This window comes from Dermacentor variabilis, chromosome 8 (genome assembly GCF_050947875.1).
Source record: "Dermacentor variabilis isolate Ectoservices chromosome 8, ASM5094787v1, whole genome shotgun sequence".
Classification (NCBI taxonomy): Eukaryota; Metazoa; Arthropoda; class Arachnida; order Ixodida; family Ixodidae; genus Dermacentor; species Dermacentor variabilis.
Window position 1 is genome coordinate 55,667,808 of NC_134575.1, and position 12,692 is coordinate 55,680,499.

Here is a 12,692-nt window from a genome sequence, read left to right on the forward strand (position 1 = left end):
ATGTGAGCGCGAAAACAACCACCAGAAACTGCCACCGAGCGTATGTGGCGTGCAACACGACGACGGTGCAATACGGCAATGCTGATAACTTTTTTATGCAAGTGTCATCTATTGCGACTCTCTATATCATCATGAAGTGCAGGATACAGGACACGGCAGGAATCTGAAAACAAATCCAGGAGTGAAGCAACAATGGCCTCCTCTTTAAAGAAAACAAATCCAGGAGTGAAGCAGCAATGGCCTCCTTTTTAAAGAAAGCCAAAGAATTTGAATTAAATGTTATGTAAACCTAATAGAAAAATGGCTGCATTTCACAAGAAGGTATACCATACATTACATGACAATTATGTGCTGCAGATATCTAGGTTTCCTATTTTTAGGCCCTTGGTTCAAGCAGCCTCTTCTGCTTCACTGAATGGGATTCGAAGGGGTGAAAACGAGAGTAGCGTGGGTGACAAGCTGCGTGCCCGCAGAATAGAGAAACAAGCTGAGCCCGAGCTTACTAGCTGTCTCTCTTGTTCTAAGGTGTTGTCATTGTCATACTTTGAACTCCCTCCGAAATCACGCTATGAACCAGGCACATATAGATTTGGTCGTCTCATGAAACACGTTAAGAAAAGGCGTGCATTAGAAAAGGCCAACATTTTCGACGCGAAGTTCTGGAATTATCATTTAGGAAGCCGAACCATCTGCAATGGCCTTCGAAGATGCAGCTATCCGTTTATGCGTACGACGTTGGTGTCACCGTTTTAAATGAAAATGGTTTTAGGCAGATTCTAATCAACTACACCGAGAGATCTTTGCTTACACTTTTCTGGTTGAAGAACACGCCGAAATCGCTGTGATTCTATTATGTAAATGACATTGTGGCTTGCGTAAAGAACAGCAATGTCACCCGACCATCACCTGAGGGGAACGTCGAAAGTTTACTAATGCAGGCATGAAATTAAAGAAATTAGGCCAATTGGAGCCCCAGGAGAACATAATACATAACAAAAAAGTCGTGGAAAATATTCCTGATAAGACAAAGTAAACAATCACTGTCTTTACGAAGAAACCAGTTCTTTTGACTGAAAAAAAGTTTGAGCGTTTGCACCATTTACATTTCATCTACACCAAAGAATGATGTATGTGTGCATACACAATTATACATAGTTTAACCTTGCGACTGTACTCCCAACATAAATCTAACAATGATGCAATACAATATATAGTACGACACAAAGTATATAAATCAACTGATCTGTGAATTTATCCCACTCTGCTGGTAGCAAAATTCTTTCGCATCCGGAGGGCTTTTTATTCCACTGAAGATTTTAATTCTAGCGAAAGACATTGGGCATGTTTATCCAGCGCGAGATGAAAATCTCACAAGAGCGCAGACGACGATTCTTCGTGGTATACAGGCTCCTTTACCAGACCACACACAATGGCTATTTTTACCAGCAGAGAATTCGATCCAAATTGCCAAAATTGTAGTTCAGGTGAATTGCCCAGCCAAGATCACATGCTGTGGGAATTTGAGGCTCGCCCTCCCCCACCCCGAAGTCGTTCCTGCCAGCTCTCTCAGTACTAACCTGGGAAGAGCTCGACAGATCCCCAAACTGGAGAAGCTGCTAGCTATCGCTGCCGTGGCCAAAGGCCCCGGCACTGAAATTAATGTTCCGTTAATAATGTTGTGCCCATGCCTACTGAAAGAGACATCTTGTTTGTTTTTAAATTAATCTGTTTTCATGGAGGTTAGCATAGGCGAGTCGCTTGCTAAAACTGCATGTAGCGTTGCGGTCTAACGCTACCATAACATGTAATGATAATCTCCCTGACAGCTTCTTCACCGTACAACCCACGTGTCCTACCGTGCTTTCGTTGCGTTGATGAAAGACATGGTATCATTATTTGATCATTCATGTGTCACGTGAACAGGTAACGCCGTTGACGCACCACGCATGCATGCATAATTAAACCTAGTTTATCATCTCGCTAAGCGTTCAGTGGCATAGGTTGGCCGTGTGTCTCTTGATCCCATAGGAAGTGGTCGCAATTTAGAGAGCGTACTCAGCCGCAGCTGGTATGTAACATCGAACTCACACCTTTGCTTATCAGTATTTATAATTTGGCGGTTGCTTAACTATGGCGCCTCGCATTCAACACGTAAGATCCAGAAATTGCGGAGGGAAATTCGGGCAGCAAGAAAGAGGGACGCCAATTCGCGCCCACCACTTTTGATGCTGGCGGGCACAAAAAAGAAAAAAGACATATGGCTAGCGTGATTGAAACATTACGCCATGAACCTTCACTAGCTGTATCATAAGTTAAGCCTATAAGATTTAAAATGCGCGAATAAATGATTTTTATTTAGTTACATCGTTTTCATAATCTGCTGCTCAGCCATCCTTATAAGCATGCAAAAGACGTTTCATGTACTGTACTACGGCTAGTTTGCTATACAGCCAAGGTGATATTTTGGGTTTGAATAGACGAGCTCAAATAGAAGCTCAGTCATGCTAGCTGTGAGCTTTTTGTGGTACTTATGTTTGTTTTATGGTTGTGTAGCCGTGCCGTTCATAACATTCGTTGGCCGGACCTACAATAAAGTTTATTCACTCACTCACTCACACTCACGTGTTCGTTATGTACATTTCGCAGTTTGTCTCTGAAGTACTCAGCATATAAGCGAAAATTCAGTTCATGCTGCATAACCCCCTTATATTGAGCCTAAAAATTCAGTAAAATGCAGCATACATTCAGGTTGCAGAGAAGCAATTCATTCGATGATAGTAATCCAATAGCCATTTATGCCACATTTATTTTTCACTTTTCATGTGCCTGTTTGCTTGAATATTCTAAGTCAGATTAATTTCTTACTTGTGTACCTAGTTACAAATGAAACTGGTCCTAATCAATTTGTAACTTTAGTGGCACATACTTTAGTAAGAAGCACTTACACTAAGCAATAGACTTATTTCATATCAGCAAGATTGTCCAATTATATGTTATACCTTCGAGCTAATTCAGGGGCACTATGAAGGTACAAAGCCCCCAAGAGTACGATGGCAGAATATTGAGGCGCAGGGCTAAAATTTCTGTTACAAAAAAGCAAAAATTTGCTCATAACATTCATGGGCAACACACACATCGGCTTTGTGAGATACAAGGAAATGCCTAAAGTTGATATGAAATTGTTAAGAAGGCTTTCTTAGACATTCTTACACGCTTCTAATGAATCTATGCTTACCTTCTGTCCATGAGCCATACTGCAGAAGTAGGCAATCTTCTGTAACATCTAGAACCATGAATGCCTGTCGTAACTCATGCTCATTAGTTCCTGTGGGAGATCGTCCTAGAACATTCATTAAAGAAACACTTCATTGGCAGAAGAAACGCAAAAACTTCATAGATTATAAAGAAAGATTATGCAGAATTTCATCTGTAATGTACTTGAAGAACACGCTGATCTTTCTTTTCATACCGGAAACATTCGTCACTTGGACCTAAAGTGTACACAAGGCACCAATGCCTCGGGCACATGGCAATTTTAAAGATTGTGTCGGCACTTTTATCGCTGTCGAGCTGTCATTGTTGCCGGCACCGTCAATTTATCTACGCCTGACACTCAATTTCTACATGAGGCGGGGCAGGGTGATTGCGGAGTTCTCGAACGGCTGGGGCTCTGCATAAAAGGGTCGAGTGCGTAGAATAAAGGCGGAAGGCGATAAGAGAAGTAGGAAGCATGAAGTCACTAAAGGTAGTCTCGGGAAACTAACGTTATCTGACGCCGTCCTCACTACCTACACGCTGAGTTCGGCAACTGTTAATCCTCCCACAACTGTTGCAACCTAAGGGGATTGTTTAGCTTGGGGTAACACCCAGAGGCGCCGGCTGTCATAGGCATGCCTGCATTAAGCAGAACAGGGCGAAAGAAATACAGTTTTCTGCTGAAAAACGCTTTGAAATTCAGTTCAAATGTTCTGCCGTGAAACACAGAGAAAAGCTGAGGCTTTTGTCGCCTGACCATGGGATTTTCAAAACGTCGCTTGAGCTTAAAAACACGTGTGCTGGAGTCGCAAGCACTATCAGCTTAAGGCGCACGCTATACACCCGAGAGTGTTCAAACATTTCGAGGCATCACTTATTGAGATGCCTGCAAAAATAGTGCGATTTGAAGCACGGTGAACAAAAACGCCAAGTTTTTGTTTATAGTTTGCTTTGTGGTGGTGTGCACCAAACACTTACAGATAACTTGAACATGATCACATCTATAACGTCAAGCAAACCTCTCACATAGAAGTGCCTGCGAGCCACTTTGTATAAATGCGTGTAGGTAATGACTGAGACCACGAGGGATCCCTACGCCAACCTTCCATGAAGCGGAAAGCCGATGGAGACCAGGCGGTGCTACGCATTGAACCACGCAACATCAGAAGCATCTACGAAAAGAAGCCTTGTTGAAAGAAAAAGGAACAAAAGCGAAAATTCGCAAGGTTGTTGAGAAACCTAGAAAATTATTAGATTGCTTATCATCCTTAGATGCTGAGCACATCCAAAATCGGTTAAGGGAATAATAGCTAATAAAGCCTTTTTGATGACAGCTACGCAAAGATTGACACTTCATCAGATATACGCCTTATATCATCATTATATACACGTGCATACATGCGGATAGTGCCACAAAAATTACTCGGCATCAGAATTAGTCCAACCAGATTTGGCAATACTCAAGACGTCACGCTACCAGTGACATCTTCCGCCATCGCTGAACTTTTCCCTAAACTACTGGCACTGCGCTCCATAGCATCAGTAATAGATTCCCAACATATAGGTATTTTTAGTCATTCCTTAGCCGCACCAGCGTCATTAACAAGCATATACAGGAAATTTACAATACAAATTTATAATACGAAACGATAAAAGATCTCACAAAAGCAAGTGAAAAGATCATGTTGAGCATATGAGCAGACACCCGGGGCCCTATAACATAAAACTATTCCAGTAGGTTTTTATTCCAATCTCCTAACGACAAATTTGCGTAATCGTCGCCGCAAGCATCGGGAATCGACCCGCAGGGTTGTCTGAAAAGACCCATCAAACGCTCTCTTCGTTTCTAGGAGGTCACTTTTGTTTGGTTTAAAAACAAAAAAATGCCTACACAGAGTGACTTGTCTTGATTAATTGGCTGACAAGAGCCCAGAAGCAAGCTCTAGTGGAGAGGGATTCGGTGGGTCCGAGCCAGTGGACTGAAAATTGATAACCAGATGAAGAGGGTGGAGCCGAAGTATGCGATTGGTCCGCTTTCCTGTACTTAACTTGAGGTGGCTGGCCGAAAATCGCGGCGGCATGCAACCGGAGGTTGCAAATGCCGTTAATGTGGATTCTCAACATAAAAGAGTTGGCAGAGCAAGGTGCTCGAAAACTCTACATGGCCACGCAAAAAGATTTGTTGTGCGCAAACAAACCCATGCTCTCTGGAACGCGCGAGTAGCCAGTGCCTGAGCGATCGATGGCAGCAATAATTTATTCCTTTTGGAACGGGGCAGCCTGCGGCTATTCAGGGAAAAAAATCAGTTTTGTTCGGAACATTAATGCATCTTTAAGGCGTATACGTCACATTGACGCGGTGAGATCTTCGCTGTTTTGTGACGTCGCGTGACAGGCAGGGGAATTGGGTGCAGACCGAAAGCTTTTGACCAATAGCCGAGGGCTAATGGCGGAAAGACGTCGAATCAGAAATAACTCTGATTCTTTTTTTAGGTCCAATCATGCATAATCAGTGCGCACGTATCACATCCGACAGGGAGCCATCGCTGTTTTCGTTACGTCGCATGACAGACGGGCGAGGTGGGGGTGGTTCAAAAAAGGTTTCGAGCAATCGCGGATGGCTGATTGCAGAATTGGAATAGAAACGTTTGGAATAGCTTTTCGTTATAGCGCCTCAGGTCACTGCAATATTCCTAGAAGCGTTGTAGCAGATGCAGCTGTCAATGGGGTGCAAAATAACATTGAAAGAATAAATTTTTGTGTGCATTGCTGTGACTACAGGAAAATGAATTCTTACCATTGTCAAGAATGTTCAGAACAACCTTCAGGCGTCCGTAATCGGAAAGAGCCTCAAAGTCTGCTTCACCCTGTCTTTAAAATATAACGTTTCGTGAGTATCAAGGGCCCCACGTTTTAAGAAAAATTACCGGTGATTATTATTGTTGAAAAATATATGAGATTTGATTTGCTGGTGATATGTTCCCCCTAAATAAATAGCACATACACCCGAAAGGAGTTCAGTATAAACTGAAAATTTATGATCCCCTCATTACCGTCAGCTCGAATTATTCTTCGAGTTGAATGCATTGGCGATCTCAAACTTGAGAATTCTCGTTAAAATAAGATCTCTACAACGAATCTTTGGAGTACGTGCAAATGCGTTTTCTGCCAGGCCACATGACGCCTACAATACATCCACAAGAACATTTCGACACAATTTAAAAACGCCAGGTGCATTGTGGAGAGTTCTGCTTTTTTTTTTCCTTTCATATGCAGAACTGTCGTTATCGGTATTTCTTAATAATGTATTAGTCTTATATGTGTGTGCCGTTAATGTTCAGGATACTGTACTCGAAGGTCAATTCAGCTTTAAAAGTGACAAGAATATCTTTCAAGCTTTCGTTTCCCTATCCAGTAGCGCGTTAGTGGTCCCACATTCCGCGTTCTATATGGATGAACTTTCTTGGAGCCAGCGCCATGTAAATCCCATGAGAGTGAACAGAAACTTGTCGATTTCACATTGAAAATTGCCGTTACGCATGGGAGCCGCCGATGTCCCGCATTCAGGATTTTGTTGCGCTCTGAGCGCTCTATAGAGTATTTCTGTAAAGGCCTCTTTCTCCAGGATAATTTACTGCTGAAAAAAGCCAAGATTTTGACCGGGGCCCGCCTGTGTCTATTAGGGTAACCAGTGGATAAGCGGCAACAGCATGGTCTTGAACCCAAAATTTCCCTCGGTTTATCTGAGTAATCGGACATGTATTGATGGAGCATTGGCTCGATACTGTTTGTTGGAGAATTCATCATGTTCTGCGGTGCGAAAATGGCCCCCTTTCTAGGTGATCCCTACCGCCAGCGAACCATTCGACACGAAAATAGTACGCAGAATACATTCATATTTTATTTGGCTTAGAATTATTACTTTTAACCGCTCGACATTGCAAAACGGTGTCTACCACAACTAGACACACATTACTTTCATTGTGTGCATAGTACGAGTGTAGCCGCTACCACAAGAGCACTCAAAGCTTAAGAGGGCCACCATAGTGAAAAAAGGATTTTCTTCTCGAAAATATGTTGCCCGTACGTGTCTCTGAACGTTTGCGGTAACTTGTAGAGAAGTTCTTTAGCAACTTTTGTGACATTTCGTGATGTCCTCGTGTATTTGTTGTTCTACTTACATCTTCATGTCGTCATGATAATTCTATAGAAAGCTTATAACTTCGTCATCTAGTTTCCCGAATAAGAAATCATGGTGATGCAGTCATCTGGACGACATTGTTGCAATGCAGTTTCTTTTGTTTATTTTGATCATGTCGCCAGGTCAAAGACGTCAAGGTGTCGTCGTTAGACAATGATGATCATTATTATTCGTCATCTGATTGTAACCATGCCATCGTCGTCATACCCGCTTTCTCGTTCCATCAACCTAATTCTTTCGTCGTTATACCATCATCGTCACTGCGTCATCATGAAGCAGTAGTCGTCATGATGTCGTGCTTATGTCAAACATTCGTGGTTGTGATGTCGTCATGAAGATTTCATTGTGATCTTTCTTCAAATTCATCATCTCCCTCTGATCATATCTTTGTCGCTACCCCATTATTCTCATGCCATGATCGTGACTACATGATGATCATAACACTGCCAACATTTTAGAGCCATAATAGCAATGTTGTCATGCATTGTACTCATACCTCGTCCTATTGAAGTCACTACTTCTTCGTCACTGCGTTGTTGTCATGCCTTCCTTTTAATCACCGACAGTGGTATGCGAGTGTCATAGCAAAGTGGGCTTATAGCAGAAAGCATGCATTTCGCGTATAGCCGATGCGGCGAAAGATTGCGTATGACCACTGCAAATTCTAATTACACGTATCAGCAATAAGTTGTGGCACTACGTTGTTAGAATGCTTATTGAGTTTGCACCGACAGTAGCTGTGAGGTGGGTTCTCCAAGAACAGTTTGACTAAAAAAAATGAAAGTCAGATGGTTTAAATAAAGGTTGCACTGAAATGCACTTACTTCATGATGACTGAGTACTGAGCCTCCCTGAAAAGAAGAAAGTTACCTAATCAATCTGTTAGGTATTATTTCACATTACTTTAACAAAGATAAACATGTGTAATACGGCAACATGTTTCTCCTGAAAAAAGTGCCAGCGAGGAATGTGCGTCATCTTTTAAATATATAATTACCCCTTCATTCACTTAAAAATGGCAATGAATGCTGGAGGGTGCTCGAGTACTAGAAATGGGTGGGGGCCACTTAATGGTGAGACCGAGTTCCCCTTACGGTCCCGTGTAGTATTTGTCTTGCATGCAAATAATTAGCTGCGCGTTTCTCAAGGGTTTTGGTGCTACGAAGGATATGATCCACATGCATGAGTCTTTTGAGAAGCTGTTGCTGTAAGCTGCGATCCAAGAAGAAGATCAAACTAGTCACAGGGCTGCACTCTTCTGACACACAACCTCTAGACCAAACATTATATTGAAATTAGGGTGTTATCATCCCGCTAATGCAATTTGCGTAATCAGGGACGTCGCATTGGGAGCCAGCGAAACAATTCCCACCACATATGCTTCTTTAACCTGCACCCAAAACAGGGCCCACGAGCGCTTTTGCATTCGACTTCAATGTAATGAGGACCATGCTGGTGAGAATTGAACCACAGAACACCTGCTAAGTAGGGCAACGCTAATTGTTATTGAGCTACCTCGGCTGGTAAATGAAAGAAGATGCGTGAAAAACTTGACGAAATGGCAAGCATTCCTTTAGCTGAATGAATTATCCTGTGTCACCCTCAAGCACTAGTGATGCTTCGTTCCGAACACCGAAATGAATTAATTCGAAAACAACACAACAATTAGCTTCCTGATAAACAGCATTAGGGCCCATGCAAATAAGGGAAGTCGTAATAGACGTCCAGTTCTCCGTTTCTTACGCCTGACGTGGCCATTATTTTTTTATTTTTTTGAATTCAACATTCTTGGCCGGCAGCGATGTGGAGGACTGTTCAAGGTCACTAAGACGTAGAAGGCTGAAGAACCATGAAGCTGCCTTCACTGTTCCCACTTTCCATGACATCGTGCACACTGTCACATTGTCCAGTTTGTAATTGGTGATTGAAATTAGCCCTTAGGTTGCAGGGGCGTGGTGGGCCGCGTTCTCGTGCGAGATGCAAAAGGTACTATTTTAGTACTAGCCTTCTATGTCGCAGATAGTCTGAGCTGCTGACCATGCTTCGCAGCCCTGCGTACGTGAATGTGCTATTCTAAAAAAAAATTTTTAGTGACAAAATTTTATTTTTTTATACTGCCACCTGCAAACCTAGGAACATTAAACTAGAGGTTTCTGGCTGTTTTCTTCACCAACGCGCTCTAAACATTTGCTTTAGGATTCGTAATGACGAAATTGAATTGTCTAGTTAGTTGACTGAGAAAATAGACACCTGCAGCTTCTCTAGCGACTTGTATGACCATAAGTAGGCAAATAATTTCCAATGACGCAATGCGAATATTTTTTTTGGCTTTAAATAATGCTTGAAGAAAATAAACTTTATACGCATTCCCCGAATTGGACGAACGTTAATAAAAATTGTGGGCTTTAATGTCGAAAATCTCCCGGTACAATGCCAACGTTGAAGTTCCCCTGGTATAAACAAATCGATATGCCTTAAAGCTTACATTAGCCGGACATCCTTGTAGCAGTCTACCGTTCGCAGTGCTCCGGAGACAGTATTCCGAATTAATGCTGATTTCAGGCAAATGCAGTAACCCTTTAGTCCGTACGGCCACTTCTCGCTATCAACCGTTAGGAGATATATAGTTTGATCGCTCTTAATGAACTGCAACAGAAATATAAACAATAGTTTAGCACAACGTGGGCGCAAAAACATGTGATGAAAGGTTTGAGACAAATGTAGTGGCTGTAAACACCAAATACGCCGAAGGCTATACCACGGTTTTTACCTCGAAGTGATATCGTTACGAAACGAGCCCCGATTAGCTTCATCTTGAACAATAGGTGGTGATAACGAAAATGCAGGCCAAATGGGAGGATGTTAGGCGGTAGCCATAATGCAATGTAGGAGTTGTCGATTGCAATAATTGAGTTCATAAATGTGTGTTGTTGTCTTCGGTTCTGCTTAGTGGGAATATAGGCAAATTGCAAGGGATCTAATCAGAACTCTTGTTAAATTCCAAGTTCCTATGGCTGTGTCGGACTTACGGGCGGATAATCTAGTTTGTTTATTAAAGACATGGCCCAATAGCGGGTTCATAGATATAACGCTCTTCCACAATCGCATTCTGCGAAGTTTCACGCTAGCTTAAGAATACAGTTGTAAAATACGTAAAGAGCTACCTATGGTACACCTTCAGTCATATCACATGTGTGAGCTGCGAACCTGCACGCAAAAGAGAGAGGAGTAGGTTCCATACCATATTTGGACGGCATTTTGCGCTAGCATGGTGGAGGGCTCGCTATGTAATGATAGTGGTGGTTAGAAATGTATGTAGGCGTTTAATATGTTATAGGACAAGTGGTTGGATTAGAATGTACGCAAAGCACGCAAATTTTGACCTTCAAAGCGCCACATATTGCAAAAGATGTCACAGATTCGCCCGAAATGCGAAGCATCAAGTTCTATAGCAAAACTATAGACAGCTATACGAAGTAAGGATAGTAGTTTATGGGCCTCACAAACTTGTAAACATTCCCTTAATAACTACATTACTAAGCCTGGTTTGACTAGAGCGCAGACAGTCATGAATACATTTCAATCGATGACCGTGGACACTCGCTGTAGGACTGCTGGTGTGAGGGAGAGGGATAGCTCCAGCGAGCAAAGTGGCCTTCCTGATGCCCTTCCCTTCAGCGCGAATTAATCGCGTGAGAACACAGCGCACACGAGGCTATCAGCCCTCACGTGCACCTTGACTCTGTGCTCATTGCATATCGCTGTCAAGAGAGGGCCTGCGAGGCTGGACTCAGTCACATCAAAAACAGCAGGAGCAGAACGCCACCCCGTTTCCTTGCGTGCGACTTAAGACGGCGCGCTTTTCCCGCAGCTTCCGCCCTCCCGCGCGCGAGCTCGAGCCTCCATCATCAGTTTACCCTCGCACGCTGTCACTCGCTCACTCAAGATACGGCACGTGGCCACAACGTTATCACCCTTGGACTTTTACGGAACATCGCGGCTACGCCGACAATCTCGGCCTGAAGTGTCCAAATTCAAGGCCCGAGCATTTCGGAGGCCGTGAATAATACAACCGGAAAGCAAATTGGCAAGCTTCCCTAATGGTTTCTAGGTAACGTGCTGTCAATTTTCGTCACTCCGTTTACTTTTTGCTCTCTTGCTTGCTTTTCTCTGCATTTTTTTTTGGTATTGTCACAGCGAGCAACACATCAGCTAGATGTAATTACTGTGGGGCTTTATGTATAGTTACGTCTATTGCACTGCTTCTACAATACGTTTATTGCTCTGTTTTAATGAGAAAGCTGTAAATGCCCCATGGCGCGGAAAATCTGGCGTTGGTTGTGTGACCAAAACATGGTACGAAGGCTACGGAACAGAGTCAAAACCACAATCCTTGCGGTTAAGCCTACGAATACTCGCACATTTGGTGGGAGTTGAACCTACAACCTATGATGTTGATGATGGCGAGGTTAAGGTAGAGTTAATTAAGGCGCCGGCAGGTTCAAAGCGTGTCATTAGGAAGAAAAACTGCTCGATGCCTGGCTCAGCGCTCACGTGAAAGTGGCTATGCATCGGTAACCCTTGGTATATGTTTCGCTTTAGAAATATTTTTAAGATAGAAGTGCCTTGAACCGTGTAATCTTGCATTCGTCCAACTTTCTGCAACATTTCCTTGTTGCATTGAAGGATTGCATTGTGTTTTGACAGAACTAGTACCTGAGCTGTAAAAACGCCAACAAAAAGCTTTGGTCATTCGTGCCACATTTTCGCCCTATAATGTTGTGTCTTGTGTCCTTCAATCGGTAATGATGTGGTATTGCTCGGTTGAATGGCTGAGTAGTTCTATTCTGTTGTTCTGTCCTGTAGTAGTTTCACTTCTTTGAATGATTGAAAAGAGTTTACACCTTGAAAATATTGATTCATGACCTTCACAAATTGTTGACACACATATATTTTGATGTGGTAAAAAGTTGTTTTTTTTTTTACTTTGAGAAGTTTGACGAAATCTTCTTCAGATCATTGGAGATGATCAGGGATTTCATAAGGGTAATCAGCGTTCTGCTTTGGCGGAGGTTCATGAGGTATATTGCCATCTTCTTTTGTCGCGTCTTCTGTGAAAACAAAGTAGTATGAAAGATTATGCAAGGAACCAACCATGGGTATTACCTTAAGTGAAGCACCCCTCCCTTTAACATTGTCCCCTTTGCTTTGTCACTGGGGCAGGAAAATTTCTTTA